Raw genomic sequence first — 18930 nt, 5'->3', positions numbered from 1 at the left:
GGGGGGGGGGGCCCTAAACCTTTATTGAAAATTTTATGAGGATTTGTGTAAGGTTTGATAAGCAAGGTTTCCATAAATATATCCGCCATATCCGCCAACTGACTGGATGTGGTATGAACATTGTTTGTGGAAACATTTTGGAATGTAACACAAAAATTTAACTGAAAATTTTGAACAGTCCATCAAAAAGTAAAAGGGGTCCGACAATACACGTGATCTGGCGTTATAGATTCCAGCTTTTTTTTCTTCTTTTTTTTCTTTTTTTTGCAGTGACAAAAATCCAACATAGCTTGAGTTACTGTAGCTCACATTGCCAACCAATCTTAATAACGAACGTCTTAATATATAAATTATTTCATGTTCTGTTCTTTGTTTTATTTTGGGGCGGGACGTAGCCCTGTGGTAAAGCGCTCGCTTAATGCGCGGTCGGTTTAGGATCGATCCCCGTCGGTGGGGCCACAGGCACTTGACACAGATTAGTATACATGAATAAAATTCTAATTTTTTTATATATCAGTAAATTTCATATATTTCCGCAATATTTTGCTCATACTCAATTCAACCATGACAGATTTATTACCACTTAACGTGTATTGACATATACCAAAAATTTCGATCCCTACTACATGAAAGACACTTGACACATAGGCCTATTCATAATCATACTACTGTACATGAATAAAATTCAAAATTTGTTGTATATCGATAAACTTGATATATTTTCCCAACATTTTGCTTATACGGTCTTCATAAATGATAAATTTATTGCCACTTAACGTGTATTTATATGTACCAAAAATTCAGATCCCTACCATATAAAACATACATTTTATATAGTAGGAATCGAAATTTTTGGTACATGTAATTACTTGTTAAATGACAATAAAGTTGTCATGTATTAAGACAGTAAATTCAATTATTGTGGAAATTTACATAAATAAACAATAAAAACATTTCATTTTGATAAACTCTTCTTCAAATATATTACATTGATTTATACAATAATTCTGTCAAGTAGGGATCGAAATTTTTGGTATATGTAAACACACGTTAAGTGGCAATGATTTTGTCATGTATGAAGAGAATATGAGCAAAATATTTGCGGAAATATATAAAATTTACTGATATATAACAAATTTAGATGTTTTATTCATGTTTACTAATCTGTGTCAAGTGCCTGTGGGTGGGGCCATTGGCTATTTCCATTCATTGCAGCACGATTGGTATATCAAAGGCCGTGGTATGTGCTAACTTTTGCCATCAAAACAAATAACTGATCTACCTTAATTAATTTATGTTGGTTAAATTCTCCATACATTAAACGGCAGAACATATCACTATTAATCTTCTTTTCTTTTTTTTTCTTTTTTTTTTGCAGTGACAAAAATCCAACATAGCTTGAGTTACTGTTGCCCACATTGATCAACCAATCTTAACAACGAACATCTTGGGCTATTTCTCGTTCCAGCTAGTGCACCACGACTGGTATATCAAAGGCCGTGGTATGTACTACTCTGGCTGTGGGATGGTGCATATAAAATATATCTTGCTGCTAATCGAAAAGAGTAGCCCATGAAGTGGCGACAGCGGGTTTCCTCTCTCAATATATTCGTGGTCCTTAACCATATATCTGACACCATATAACCGTAAATAAAATGGGTTGAGTGCGTCGTTAAATAAAACATTTCTTTCTTGTTTTATTTTGGGGCGGGACGTAGCCCAGTGGTAAAGCGGTCGCTTAATACGCGATCGGTTTGGGATCGATCCCCGTCGGTATTTCTATTCGGCTATTTCCAACCAGTGCAGCACGATTGGTATATCAAAGACCGTGGTATGTGCTAACCTTTGCCATCAAAACAAATAATTGATCTACCTTAATTAATTTTATGTTGGTTAGATTCTACATACATTAAACGGCAAAACATATTACTGTATTCATTATTTTTAGGAGCAGGACGTAGTCCAATGGTAAAGCGTTCGCTTGTTTCACGGTCGGTCTAGGATCGATCCCCGTCGGCGGGCCCATTAGGTTATTTCTCGTTACAGCCAGTGCACCATGACTGGTATATCAAAGGTCGTTTCCTGTCTGTGGGATGGTGCATATAAAAGATCCTGTGCTATTAATGGAAAAATGTAGCGGGTTTCCTCTTTAATACTATTTGTTAAAATGACCAAATGTTTGACATCCAATAGACGATGATTAATAAATCAATGCGCTCTAGTGGTGTCGTTAAACAAAACAAACTTTAAACAGACTTTTTTTTTTTCAAATGAGTTCCTTGCAGTTATTTATTTCATGTTGTTTGTAAAATAAAAAATAAATAAATAATAATACGCAACTCAGTGATGTCGACTTTCTTTGACATTTTAATAATACAAAAATACATTATAATGTAAAGCTCTGTCAAACGAGAAGTGGCTTCTCGCCTTAAGATTTTACAACTGTTATTTTGCATAATTGTTTGCGGGCAAGTGTGTTTTCTATTTCAGGAAAGAATTTATCAAAAATATATACTCTATTAAAAAAGAAACGCATAGGTGATAGGGAAAGAAGAAAAGTGTTTGATTTTACCAAATATCGGGGTTTTTTTTTTTACAATGTTGCTGAATGACCATATTTGTCAATGTTACTGGAATGGGACAGCATGCCCAAATGTACCCTAAAACAAATTTAACGCACGTTGTGGCACGTTGTGCGACAATTGCAGGAATCAGCGTGAAATGGTCAGATTTTGGCGAATACACGTAAAACTCGGGGAAAAGATTGTGGGTAGTGATGGGTATTTAAATCTGCAATGCTCACAATGATGCCTCATTTCCATTTCGAAGTAGACGAGTTATAAGATGCCAAGACTAAGCCTGGCGTATCGCAACATTCTAATAGGCCGCCTCCAGTTACTAGTAGGTGAATCGCAGCCAGCAGTCGTACGCCACATGAACGTCCATCAGAGCACCATTTCACGTCTCTGGGACAGGTACCAGCAGTTTCAATCAGCTGAAGACCGGCCCAGAAGTGGAAGACCTCGCGTAAGAACTGCAGCACAAGATCGCTAACTCCGGATTCTGCACTTACGTCACCGAAATACAACAGCAACCAACACTGCTGGACGCATACCTGGTTTGAGAAGGGTGTCTGCACAAACTATTCGGTACCGACATCGAGAAGCTGGTTTACGGGCTAGGAGACCGTATGTTGGCCCCGTCCTGCGACGTCAACATCGACATTTACGTGCTCGCTGCTGCACGAATGTACAGGGGTGGAACTTGGGAAACTGGCGGTGAGTATGGTTCAGAGACAAGTCACGTTTCCTTCTATAACGACGTGATGGACGATAACGTGTTTACAGACGCCGCAATGAACGTTTTGCCAAAACTGCGTCGCCCAAGTTGACAGATTCGGTGGAGGGAGTGTCATGATGTGGAGAGCCATCTCATACACCGGCAGAAGTGAACTTGTGTTCGTACAAGGCAAACTGACAGCTGTACGCTACCGGGACGAAATTCTTCGCCGTCACATGCTTCCCATTTTGGATCGACAGAGAGAACTCTTTCAGCAGGACAATGCCAGGCAGCATATGGCACATGTAACAATGGATTTCCTACAGAATGAGAACATTAATGTGCTGTCATGGTCATCAAGATCGCCAGATCTCAACCCCACTGAACGCCTATGGGACGAACTGGACAGACGTGTACGCCAGCATGACCCGGAGCCTCAGACGCTTCCGCAACTGTCACACGCACTACAGGAAGAATGGGCTAGGATTCCACGTGCCCAGATTCAGAGACTCATTCAGTCCATGCCAAGGAGAAGGAAAGAAGGGAATGTTTTATTTAACGACGTACTCAACACATTTTATTTACGATCATATAGCGTCAGATATATGGTTAAGGACCACATAGATCATGCCAAGGAGATGTCGTGCAGTGATTGCTGCTGCTGGTGACCACACACGGTACTGATTTCAGCGCCCTCGTGCGACGCTGTTTGGTGACGAAAACGCCTCCACTGCCGTCAGTCCATAGCAAGAAGATTGTCACATACTCATGTCAAATTTGATTGTGCTACGATCATAAATAACGAAATTATGCCACTTTGTATTAAAGAGATAATTTCATGAATATTTCGCCTATGCGTTTCTTTTTTGACAGAGTATATTTATGTAAAACATAATGAAATGTGGCACTTATGTAAAACTAATTAAATGTGGCCATTGTTTTTAACTCGACAATGAAAGTTAACAGAATGGATTTTATTTATTTATTTGTTCGCGTGCATGCACGTTCCCCCCCATCCCACCCCCCACCCCCAAGCATACAAGCACATACACGCACACATACATACGCGCGCGCGCGCGCGCGCGCGTGTGTGCGTGTGTGTGTGTGTGTGTGTGTGTGTGTGTGTGTGTATACATACCAGGGAATTTTTAAGAACTTCACCTTTAAGTTTATAATTTGGGCAAAACGTAGGAGGAAAGATTTTTATTATCTAAGTTAACAGCAATAAATAAATAATTGCTAATAGTACGGGAGTGTATCCTTGTCTTAAATTTTAGTGGATACATATACTGGAGTAATAGTCCAGAACTAACAAAAATTACGGTAATGGTAACATTAAAACTAAGCTAGTATTCCTAAAGTTGTTCCTTATTGAGCGTTCGGTGAACAAATACTAACATTTCCTTTCACTGCGAGCTATTCAGTTTTATTGACAATAAAACGCCTGGGAGACCAAAGTCGTTGGATTAACGTGCACAATCGTACAGATAATAAAGAGGACTTGGCCCATAAACTCGATGCTTATTGCTCGTCAATAAAATCTATTAGTGACTTGACTGTTAAAAGAGGAAATAACGACAAACGAAAGTTCGTTTCTTGGGTCTTCTACCTAACTCGAATTATAATTATTTCATACCATGTACATGTTTGTTAGATTGTAGCATATTTATTAATTTATTTATGTTTTCGTTTCTTCAGTTATTCTGTTTAATTTTCTTCCATCGCCTTTAAAGTTTTCAATTTTATTATTTATTTATTTATTTATTTTGTTAATATAAATAATTATATGTAATCATATTCATGTTTGACAACCAATTATAGTCAATGTATATTTATGTGCTGGGGCTTCGTTAAATATTCATTCATTTTATTCTTCTTATTTTAATTTTTTTGAGGGGGGTGCAAGAAAGGGGCTTGTTTATGAATATATTGCAGAAGAAGAGACTAAAATAGTTTTTTGTAACATTTTCCGAAATCGAAAAACATATATTTCAAAGGAAAATTTTATTTGACCAAATGTTATGAATAATTTAATTTTTTCTTCCATATCCCCCTCTGACTAATCCATATTCATGCTTCAACTAAAACTTTGCATTTAATAAAAATATTTTTACAATTAGATCAGCCAAAAAATACGACCCCCCCCCCCCCCCCCCCAAACTATTAACAGTAAATATTCGTAATATTTATTTACAATATGTACATGATATTTAAAGTGTACGGCAATAAACATTTGTTTTAAAAAGTCGAGATATCTGCATGGATTTAGTACGAACGGTTATCTAATTATTTTCTTACAAATATGATGTTTTCAGTTCCAAATAAAAGACTACAACAGTGCAGTTTTCAATAGCGAACAATTAACTAAACTTCTAGTATAACAAAATATAGCATATGACATATTCGCTTTACAACAAAATGAAAACAATACAGCATAAATCAAACAAACAAACAAAATTATTTCGGAGAAAAGGTACAGAAAGATAATATTATTTTTAGTTTTGTAAAATTGTGTTTTGAACAATGGTAAATATAAATATGGTACACTTTCCCTTAAACGCTAATTATGTGTCAAAATGTAATTTTATTTAAATTATAAATTCATATCAAATACATGTATTGCAACGTTATTTTAAATATAAATTCATATCAAATTCATGTAATACTTGTAAAACAAATAATTATCTCGAATCGCTTATGCACTGCATGTTTTCTGGTTTCAGTGAAGAAAGGAGGGGCGGTGGGGATACGAAAAGAAAACTTGTGACAATACAAAATTATATTCTCAACTTTTTTTTTTTTTTTTTTTTTTTTATTCAACGACGCACAACATATTTTTAACTACGGTAATATCGCTCAGGACCACAGAGATAATCAGAAAGGAAACGAGCTCCATGGGCTACTCTTTTCGATTAGCAGCAAGGTTAATACATATACCACGGTTTTTGTTACACAGGTTGTACATATATAGCTGAATCTTGACTGGAACGAGAAAGAAAAGAGCCCAACTGGGCCCTTATTGTCAACAAAAAATAAAAATTAAATTAATAGTTTCTTCTTTACATCCACTATATTGATAGATACACCCGGCATACAGGTGTGTGAATGAACGCAGCCATTGTGGAGTCGTGACAGGTTTATTATTCTGCTGGAGTTATGATTAACTGCTGCTGAAGCCGACTTCAAATTACCTATTTCAGATTGACTCGTATCAAAACACGTGCTAATGGGATACACGGGCGCTGCGAAAATGACAAATTATAAAATCGTTTACTCCCGCTGTTTATTTGTTACATGGGAGGTCGCCCTTTTGAAAGGTGGGTTGTTTGTGGAGTTACTAAAGTGAACATTTTACACTCCCCAGCTAACAGGAATGCTCGCGTTTTTCTTGGGCCATTCAAAACTACTGGTTGCGGCTCAGTACCAAAGCACAAAAGTACACTGCAGTCAAGTTAAAAGTTGTTTTACGCTTCGACGGATAGAAGAGATTAAAAGTGTTCAACTTAGAATTTTCAGTCTTATGGCCGTCTATAGAAAATATTGTAGAACTAGGGAAAGATGTATACCAGCGATTGCAGAAGACGTACTGAGTATTAAATTTATAGGAAGTTGTAGAAACTATTTATCCCTAAACGATTATTTTCTTTTGACATTCGGAACTTTTAATGATTTTTTTTTCACATTCCAAAAACTATTTATAGAGTCGTAAAAAGTACATTTATATTTGATTGTATTTCTTGAGATATTTTAGGGGATAAATACTCGCACTGTGTTTAAACGGTGATACCGAGTACGATGCAGCTAGCATGGATATGAATAATAAACACTGAGGTGCACATAAATTGAGGTTTTAATTTTTAAAATTTAAACCAATGGTCAACCTACATAATATAAGACATTTTAGTGTTTGGGTACGACAATGTTGCTGTTGTTGTCTGTCTGTCTGTCTGTCTGTCTGTCTGTCTGTTTCTGTTCGTTTGTTTGTTTGTTTGTTTGTTTACAGTTGTTAGTTGTTGTTTGTTGGTTGGTTGGTTATCAAATTAAGAACCAAAAATAATACGAAGTCATACGATCATTTCTGTATGTAAACTTTTGGTTAAATGAATAAACATTTTACAGGTATTTTTTAGTAACCAGAGTGAACCAGCTATCTGATTAAAATTAGCTGTACCGGTAATTAACCAGTGAATCTAATTTTAATTAGATTGAGTGAACCAGGGGAGTGGAGAGAGTGGAGGGAGTGGACAGAGATTCAAGTTAAGAGTTAACCTCAAATTTGTTTTGGACATTAAAACATTCCAATTAGGTCTTGATTTTTAGGGATATCTTCAGGCCCGTACGCAGGGGTGCGGGGGTGGGGGGTGCGAGGGGTGCGTATGTACACACACACACACACACACACACACACACACAGTCTGCTGAGGTCCGTCCGTGGATGTGGATGTATAAAATTTGACATATTTTGAGGCAAAGAAACATTTCGAATTTACTTCCCAGAATGCAGGAAAATGCATCTCCTGCATTCTAGATTTTATATAATTTCGGGGAAGGGGGGGGGGGTGCCTCCGGACCTACCTAGCAACCCCCCATATACATTTCTGCGTACGGGCCTGATCTTATTTTGTTTATATCTTATGTCTCTTTGATGTTTCTAGCAACATAAAAATCTGTTAGTGGCACATCACCTCTCATTTTATTAGCATGCTACACTGCAACCTCTCCGGGTGTATTCGCTCTTCAAGGTGCGAGACGCAGCCCAGTGGTAAAGCGTTCGGTTGATGCGCAGTCGGTCTGGGATCGATCCCCGTCGGTGGGCCCATTGGGTTATTTCTCGCTCCAGCCAGTGCACCACCACTGATATATCAAAGGTCGTGGTATGTGTTATCCTGTATGTGGGATGGTGCATATAAAAGATCCTTTGCTGCTAATCGAAAAGAGTGCGTCGTTAAATAAAACATGTCCTATCTTTGCTCTACAAACCAATAATAGTTTTGGTATCTTTTCAACTATACGTTTTCAATTCATTTCCTGATACTAATGACATAAAAAATATCAAATAATAATTTACAATTGACGCTTTCTGGTAATAGAAGATAATATGTGATTGCAAAACATATTCCTGGGAAAGATAACGGAAGTCCCATGTTTCTATAGGTATCCTATTTTTATTTAGACCTCGCTCTTTTAAACCTTTCTGAGCATTTCTTTGCGTTGTACAAAGTAAATATGTAATACGAGCTAGTGTGGCTTTAAAATTTAATCACATTTTAAAATTATTATCAGCATTTCTCCTTATAAAGTTATGTGCCAATTCATATCATCTGGACATAAACGGACTAGACCCTAGAGTTCAGCGATTTGTTGTTAAAAGTTTATTTCGTACATGCAAAACTGATGTGCATATAGCTTGTCCAAATGAGACACGACTTTGACATTTCTACAAACAGGACATTCTTTCCAGATTATCACCAAAGTGCCAATTTTTTCGGATTTTGTCTAAAGCACCGTTCATATCCTGAAGACGAGCTCATACATGTTTCCGAAGCGCACGTATTATCGAAATCTTAATCCCCATGCTTGTAAACAGTTCGCACCTTCGTATTTACAATACACGTGTGTTACTTCTTGTTTTAAATCGGTGCCGTGCTGCAACGACTTGCACTTGAAGTTAATCCAGTTTGTGCTCGAAACCGGTGAACTTCAAAGAAGCCACACGTACCTGCTTTACTTTGCAGTTTTACCTGTTGATTTGCCTGGCGTAAATCAGTTTTACTTTAATATGCAGGTCTAAGCAACTATACGAATATGTAAAGTGTTCTTAGTGTGTCTGTACGTCTGTCTGGCTCTCTTTGTTTATTTGTCTCTCTGTTTCTCGCTTTTTATTTTGTCTCCACTTTCCTCTCTCTCTCTCTCTCTCTCTCTCTCTCTCTCTCTCTCTCTCTCTCTCTCTCTCTCTCTCTCTCTCTCTCTCTCTCTCTCTCTCTCTCTCTCTCTGCAGAAAATTGCAAAATCACTTCTTTTTTATCTGTCTGAGTGTTCAGCGTTAAAAAAAACCCACATGAATAAGTACAATTCGACCATAAATAAAATAACCAGTATTGACGTCACATTGATGACATTGTGATATATCATATTTTTTTTAGTCACATAATATCGATTTGCCTAATCGAAGAATTTAAGCACTTCAGTATTTACAGTTTGAAATCACATCGATACATTGCTGTCGAGTGGTTTGATGCCTTTATACGTGGGGTGGGTGGGTGTGTACTTCTCTGGTTTTGTCTGTAGGGTAGGGGTAATTTCTGGCAAGCTTCCATGAAATACATGTTCTTGCACGCCTATTATGGACACAACCGCAGTTTTCGCCAGAGAGTTCTGTCTACGACAGTATGGTTTTGTCGTTTTTATTCTCTTTATATAGTTCGAAAAATGTGAACTTGAATGTCTTCCATTTTTTTTTAGATCACTTTAGTACTCTAAGAGAAATTATATAAATACTTATAAGCTTTTTTTTAACCATTCACAGCTAATTAAACATGGTCATGTTTTGAGATTTGTAGTAAAATAATAATAATAATAATAATAATACATAATAATTACACTGGATTTTGTCTTCAAATAATTTCGTACGTACGAAAAAAATATAATTTAGGAAATAAAATTGAATTTAACCTAGTACAAATATTAGAACGACCAGAAACACGTTTAATATACAGCCACTAATATTTTATGCAGAAAAATATATTTGATATGTAATTACAATCGTTAAAAAGTCTCTGTTAGTCGATGACATATTAAAAATTGCAGCAAACTCAGGAATGTCCCTTTAATAAGATTGTATTAAAGTTCCATTCACAATTAGCAACATGTTCATATAGTCCTTTATGTGTATCCTGTTTCTTTAGTACATAAAACAATTAATTTTGTTCAGTCTATGTTTATTGATTTTTAATTTTTTTTAATTAAAAAACATACACTCGTTAGATACGTTTTTAAGCAACTCGTAAGATAAATGGTATTAAACGACCACTCATTTAGTATCCTCTATATATGTATATAGAGAGACACACATATACACATCTACTGCCATAGACATGATGATAAACAATACAAATTTAGTATTTCTAGTAGCTTATCTACCATGTAGCATTTGTGTAGATAATTTGAATATTAAATATTTTGTAGAAAACTAAATCTACATGTTGGCATGTTTTGGAGATCTTTTCTAGCTATTCTGTTTACATTTTTGTATTAATATAAAAAAAGTTATTTATTAAAATCGTTTCATATCTCCTGTACAAGGTACATTATTTTTAGAACGCAATTACATTTATTATTAGACATTAATTATTCAATTCAAAACTAGTGTTTATTGATCCACATGTCGCATAGCCATTGTAACATGTTATCGACTAGTATAGTCTTTTTAATTATTAAAATTACAATATTCACACATTTTTGCCTTAGATATGAATATATGTATAATCAATGGATTGCTGGTCGTTGTAGTGTTTGTAATATGGATTTTTGCCAACTCTAATTTCGTAAGTATCAATTCCTTTTTTTTTTTTCAACTGCCAAATTGAATCAAAGGAAATACCGAATGTATCTATTAACAAATTGCTTCATATTTCAAACTTTTTAAATATGTTTTATTACACAGATGTGTTGCATGTGAGTAGATGAAACCACTAATTTAATGGCCACTAACTAAGGGTAGTATAGTTTTTTATGATGTTTTATTGACAGCAAACTCTACGTAACATTTTAGTTAACAAATGTGTATTAAACATTTATTTACGATAGTAATATTTGCTTTCTGACAACTTGCATGTTTGAGTTTTGAGTTATTTTGTAACTTCATATTTATAATTTGTGTGCGTGTGTGTGCGTGCGTGTGTGTGTGTGTGTGTGTGTGTGTGTGTGTGTGTGTGTGTGTGAGGTTGCAGAGAATGTTACATAAGTTTCTTGCTCAGACGACGTGGCCAAGACTTGTTACGTCACCATTTACACCACAAAACATTGGTGGCACAGTAACGTAAGTTCTGCTCCAGTTAAGCAAAACGGGCACTTCTTTTTCTTCTTCTTCTTTTTTTTTGGGGGGGGCGAGCTGGAACTGTATCTTCTTGCCTCTTCTAGTTACGGCGACAAATTTGCCTAAATTGTCTCACATTAAACACAGATACAATTGTGTGGGTTTTTTTTTTTTAAGTAGGCACCTTTGAAAATTTCTTTGGGGCGGGTAGGTATTGGGTAGGTACGGAGATGCCGCCAGCTACCTGGTTCACCTGGAAAATATCTTCGTACCTTCGTCTCTCGAATCGTGCTGCTTTGCGGCATGTCTCGAAGATCAAACATGCTGTTCTCTATTTGTAGTACACATTAACACCGTCGTAATGTACACGGGGGCTTCTAGGCGGGATTACAGCGTCATCTACGGGGAATATGAATTTAGACTGGGATCAAGCTGTCAGGATCCATTGGTCGCATGGTCGTTTGTCTTGTCGTACGAGCGGAACACTTACGTTGGATCATGCTACACAATATCCCAGGCCAGGTGCAACGAGTTGGAAATATGCTAGGTTATATATTTGAACACGACAGATATCTACTTGTCAAGTAGTAAAAAAAAACTAGAGGCTTAACCCGATACGTGGCGATTTCATTATTCAAGTAATGCAAGTACTAGGGTTACCGGCAATGTAATATGATATTCCGTGTGTCGCAAGCTTTAGTTTTCTTTTTAAAAAAAACAGAAAGAAGAAGTTTGTTTTGTTTTTTGTTTTGTTTTGTTTTGTTTGTTTGTTTGTTTGTTTGTTTGTTTATTTATTTATTTACATGTATTTATTTATCTGTCTGTCTGTGTTTCTAATTATTAATGTAAAATTAAAACATATAAACATGTATATATATATATATATATATATATATATATATATATATATATATATATATATATATATATATATATATCAGACACATGGGGCGATTACATGACAAAAGTAATCGATTACGATTACGATTACTTAAGAATGTCATGATTACGATTACGATTATGATTACAAGGAAAATGAAAGTAATCGATTATGATTGTGATTACACTGCCCAGTAATCATGATTACAATCATGATTAAATTTTCACAAATATGAACTATTTTTGAGGTGATGTTACCAACATGAAATTGTTCACTTGATTTCACTAATTAAGAACAAATAATGGATAATTGTAGATTATTTATTACATCATATTTAAAACATGTAATGGTATTTTCAAAACCCCTCGGTGGACTAGTTCAACTTATAGTTTTTCTCTTACAACCAGTGCACCATGACTGGTATATCAAAGGCCGTGGTATGTGCTATCCTGCTGCTAGTGGAAAACATGTAGCGGGTTTCATCTGATGAGTATGTGTCAAATTTACCAAATGTTTGACATCCAGTAGTCCATAATTAATTAATCAATGTACTATAGTAGTGTCGTTAAACAAAACAAACTTCACTTATTACATGAATATTTAAAACATATTATTATATTTAACGACAACACGTAATTACATGTGTGTTAATCCCCAAGCTGCTAAAAGAAACCAAAGCATGCCCCTTTAATCGCCGAACTGCTCTAGTTCAGTGTCACATAAAACAAGACATATAGTTTACAGTTATCAAAGGTACGAGTTGTCAACTACGATCATTTGACAATACATCAAAAGTGTTAAATGCGATCGGTTGTACTGTGGCAGACTCTTTGCTTTTGTTAGTCTTAATGACTGCAGACGGACAGCGCACAGCCTTAACCTCTTGTCTGTAAGCCTGACTGGACAGCCAAATCCACACACAGCAATATGCTATTTAACATATATAACCCCTCCCTCCAAAGCATCACTACAATCGTTACAATTGTAGGTAACCATTGGTATAAAGTAATATAACCCACAAATTTAAAAAGAAAGATTAAAAGAATAGGATATTTGTTTTAGTGTTCTACCGGTTCAGAAAATATTTTGCTCCAGCACTTTCTTGCCACGTTACTTCTGGAGAATCAATTATTTCAGTCAACTTGTAAATTAACTGATTCACTTGACAGGTAAAAAGCCATAAAAAAAACACAGGACAAAACGTCACAGGAAAAAAAGTCACAACTTTTAATCAAAAAATATATATTAGGCAATGTGTAACTGACTCCTAGTTTCTTTCGATATTAGTTTGGTCGTTTCCAAGTCAAATTATAGTTCTACTATAGTCAGCTCTATTGTCTACACTGATTGCTCAGTGCTACACTCAACTATTATCACTGTTACTTGAGTTGTTACCAAGCATATCAAAAAGGCCCTCCTGCCACGGAACCCTCCACTGGCGAAGTCAGAGGTCGGATCCGTGGTAGGCGTGCCTGAACCTTCGTGGATATGGGCACGTTAAACGAGTTTCCATTCCATTCCATATCAAAAAGGTTTGGTTAATAGGCATGTTTTCATAAGCTTATGTACGTTATATCCAATTTACTTATTCATTTCCTTCTTCATTTCCTTTGAAGTTTTATAGCTTACCATGTGTACATAACATATGGTACATAATATAATCATTTACAGACATAATTGAAGGTGTTGGTATAAAACAGTTAAGGAGAATATGACAATATGTGTACAGAACTCTATTTAAAACTAAGTAACCATAGATTCACGCCTTCTTATTATTTTGTATAAATATTTTCCAAACTTACATACTTTGTTTACATTGCTAGTAGGTAATAATTTTATTACTTTAAAAATACATGTATATTGAAGGATGCTATAATAATGACTAATATATAATCATCAAAAAAGTGCAAGTTTGAAACTTTAATTCTAGTGTAATAATCACGGAAGTAATCATAAATTACGATTACAATAGCAATGTAATCGATTACGATTACGATTGCATGGTATTCTCAAACAGAGTAATCGATTACGATTACGATTACGATTACATGAAAATATATGTCGATGTTACGATTATAGATCGACGATACCCAGATGGTCAGATATATAGACATATATATAGACATATATATATATATAATACCGTATATATATATAATACTATGTTTATATTAGTATGTGAATGTATATGTTTATTCTAGATTGATCAATAGACAACCGGCCTCATGGACGCAGATGACAGATAACAATAATAATACCGTAACGTATAATACTGTTTATTTAGTAACTGAATTATAAATTTTATTCTATGTTTGTCAATTTAACCGGCCTCAGTGGCGCAGTGGTTAAGCCATCCGACTACAGGCTGGTAGATACAGGGTTCGCAGCCCGGTACCGGCTCCAATCCAGAGCGAGTTCTTTAGGGCACAATGGGTAGGTGTAAGGCCACTACATCCTCCTCTCTCTCTCTCTCTCTCTCTCTCTCTCTCTCTCTCTCTCTCTCTCTCTCTCTCTCTCTCTCTCTCTCACTACTCAACTAACCAACTAACAACTAACCAACTGTCCTGGACAGACAGCCCAGATAAATGGGGTGTGTGCCCAGGACAGCGTGCTTGAACCTTAATTGGATATAAGCACGAAAATAAGTTGAAATGAATGAAATATCAATTTAAAACATTCACGCAATATTCACACATAAAATGAAGAGCACTAATGAGTGAATAGTTAATTGGAATTACACTTTTTCAAATTACTATTATAAAATTTATCACGCAAACATTTACCAAGCAGAAGTTTATGACTGTTATATAAATCTTCGAAGCAAAAATGTACAAAACAAAAGACAGCTGTCCTAAAGGAATCAAACAAATAGAAAAGTTAAGAATCCTATCTCAGTTTTAAAGCTGTTTTATTAATAACAAGTGACATGTATTATTTAGAAAGAAAATTACGAAGAGACTTACATATCGTACAAAACGTCAGTACAATTTCCAGCTGTAATTACTAATGGGGACTGAAATCTGTAACCTCCTTTCCAAATATTATCCCCCCCCCCCCACACACACACACACACAATGAAAATAAATGATAAATGTCTAACGTTACATATTAAAACCGTTTTGTATGATCCTCGAAAACATATCTCTAATTACGAACGCCATATACTATTGCGTTTATGATTCTATTTTTTATATTTCAAAAGCGACTTTGCGAGAGGTTTTTTTTTTTTTTAGGTCCTATAGGTGCAAATATTACACCTTAAAGATACTTGACAGCAGAACGTTAAATTACTGTAGTCAATACTCAGTGTATTCGATTTCAGTCAATATTAAAGGTGATTTCTTATGATTATGTTTTAATATGTTTGATACATCATCACACGCGTTTGGTCTTTTAAAACCATTGTGACATACTTTCAGACAATATATATAGCCCTTTTTAATTATAAAAGTTACAATAGAATTACATATTCAATGCATTTCTACTTATGCTTGTAGTGTCCCAATATGAATTTTGCGTACAAGAATTTCGTACGTAGCCATTTATTTTTTTAACCCATCGATGATTCAAAGGAAATCCCAAACGCACTCAACACATTTTATTTACGGTTATATGACGTTGGACATAATATGGTTAAGGACCACACAGATATTGAGAGAGGAAACCCGCTGTCGCCACTTCATTGGCTACTCTTTTCGATTAGCAGCAAGGAATCTTTTATATGCATCATCCCACAGACAGGATAGTACATACCACGGCCTTTGTTATACCAGTTGTTGAGCACTGGCTGGAACGAGAAATAGCCCACTGGGCCATCGTCGGGAATCGATCCTAGATCGACTGCGCACCAAGCGAGTGCTGTACCACTGAGCTACGTCCCGCCCCCGACACAGTTGAATTACATAACATGTGAATAGACACTGTCTGTTTTACTGACTACAAACTTAAAATAATCCAATTAATTTTCGATGTATTTAAATGATAACACAATCTCCACAACATGTTTGCAAATAACTGTGTGTAAAACGGTATCGATACTAGTATTTATTTTCAGTTAATTAGCTAATTTGAATTTCATGAATTAATTAAGTTAAATAAATCAAATGACGACAGTGGCTACAAACATTTAGTGTTCACTTTCCAAAAGGTAACTATACATAGAAACTGTTCTCCTTTTCTTTCTTTTTTAATATATTTTTTTAAAGAGTTTATTACATGAAAATTAATTGACACATTTACATTTGCTTTATACTCACGAGACTTGAGTATAATTGGTAACATTTTCAATACACATTACATTCTACAACCCTTTATGCAATGCAACCCTTTATGAATTACAATGTAGCAAATAAAAATATATGCAGGATAGACACTTTAGTCAGAAGAAAATAGTTATAACATAAAAAACAGGAAGGTTTTCTTGGATCTATATTTGTGTTCTAGTTTTGTAATAGCAAAAAAAAAAAAAAAATCACCAATAAAATTAATTTAATATAATGATCGGTATTATAATTGAAATTTTATTACGGTACATTCAAGCGTCAAACGACAAACTATGAATAATTATTGTACAATGGGTATTTTACAATGACAAGATGACAACAGGATCCTTTCGTAGAATATATATACATACAGACATAATTCAAAATAGCTATACACATGATTTTAAATGAAGGAAGGAAATGTTTTATTTAACGACGCACTCAACACATTTTATTTACGGTTATATGGCGTCGGATTTTGAATACAGACATGCGGGGGAAAAAAATATTAAACATAGTTTTAATATTTTTACGAGTCAATATTTTAAATAGTAATTAGGAATATTGGAGAAGTCCCTCTATGACTAACTTTAAACAATAATGTTTGTTGTAACCAAAGAGACCAAAACATTACCTGGATATATTTTTTACTGCTTTAAAAAAAAAAAAATATATAAAAGTTATACTTTACCCACTAATTGACTCGGTGCGGTAACAGCCAATGACAAACTGTAAGTGCTTTGAATCGAGATGCTTAAGAAGAAAAAAAGATCGTGTATATAACTTGGACTTTCACCAAGTTACTACTACAACTCTATATTACATTTCATAGCGTGCAAGTTATTTTACGGCCCACATTCTTTTGTTCTTATAACCCATGGACCACCCAGAATATATTGCGATCCAGACAACATGAAATATTCAGATATGTTTACACCTAGTTCTATTGCTTGTCGTCTGCTGTAAGAAATTCTAGACAAACTTCACAGGTGTACATGCAGTAAAACTGGTTTTAATGAATAATGATATACCTGGAATTTCTCAAAATTTTTTTTTTTTTTTTAATAGTATAATTGGGCTTCTTTCTTCAAAGCTACCGCTGGCATAGTTTTGTAAAAAAAAAAAAAAAACATTACAGAAAAAAAAGAAAAGAAAAAGCAATATTATAAAATAAAATGTTGATCGTGAACATTGAAATACACATTTTACTTGTCTGTGGAAAGATATTTGAAGTAAGGGAACGAGTTATTTATAGTAGTCTTACGGGAGATGTGGTAATAAGCTCTTTACGAAAGGTTAATCTTTGGGTGTTCTCAAATATAATTTTTTAGCATATGGAAAACAAAATAGCCACATCCTAGGTAAGGTTTTCTATCTTTTTTCCGTTTTCAAGGTTATTTATTTTGTTTTAAATCATAGGCAAAACGGTCGTATGGGCATAAATACACTTAAACAATGTCAGCTGGTTTCGAATAGGGGTGCCGGATTTCTTCTTCTAGCAATACGCCAGTTTAATGTCAACAGTGGACTCGAATATGATCAAACTAAAGGTCTATCCTCATTTATACATATAGACATATACATATTTTATGGTTTTTAGTTTTACTTCTTGTAAATATGGGGCGGGACGTAGCCCAGTGGTAAAACGCCTGCTCGATGCGCGGTCAGTCTGGGATTTATCCCCGTTGGTGGGCCCATTGGGCTATTTCTCGTTCCAGCCAGTGCACCATGACTGGTATGTATATCAAAGGCCGTGGTGTGTACTACCCTGTCTGTAGGATGGTGCATATAAAAGATCCCTTGCTGCTAATCGAAAAGAGTAGCCCATGAAGTGGCGACAGCGGGTTTCCTCTTTTAACCATATGGCTGACGCCATATACCCGTCAAATAAATGTGTTGAGTGCGTCGTTAAATAAAACATTGCCTTCTTCTTCTTGTAAATACAATACTTTTTAAATATTTCTGATAGTTTTTTAATAGTTTTAAAGTGTCTCATAACTCCACAGGAGTGGCTTGTGTACTTTTATTGCTGTATTATTGTAGTTGAACTCTTGTTTTTATTTGTATTTTTATCTGTACACAAGGTAAGACGTAAATAAACAATGTGTCTGTCCTTTTGAAAAAGGGTCTCGTACCTCTAATCTATTGAAGGAGAAATCGCATAGTATAAGCGAGCTTAAGGCTCCAATTTTTATAGGGGGCGGGGTGATTTTTGCGAGTTAAACGAAAATGCCCAAATCCAGATAAAGTTTATTCGTATTAGCATTACTACCAAAGAGCTATATATACAGAGTTACAAACGAATCATTACGCATTTTTACATGAATTACAACTAATATTGTGAGTAGAATGATAGAATTACATGGTGAAAAGGTTTCTCGAATGTCTCCATCGTTTTTACCCGAATTCGAAGCTTTGCGCCGGTACGGGGTGTGTGTGTGGTGTGGGGGGGGGGGGGGTAGTTGCAATATGTA

The sequence above is a fragment of the Gigantopelta aegis genome, chromosome 6 (assembly GCF_016097555.1).
Source record: "Gigantopelta aegis isolate Gae_Host chromosome 6, Gae_host_genome, whole genome shotgun sequence".
In the NCBI taxonomy this organism is placed as follows: Eukaryota; Metazoa; Mollusca; class Gastropoda; order Neomphalida; family Peltospiridae; genus Gigantopelta; species Gigantopelta aegis.
The sequence above is the reverse complement of the archived record's forward strand: the minus strand, read 5'-3'. Positions refer to the sequence as shown.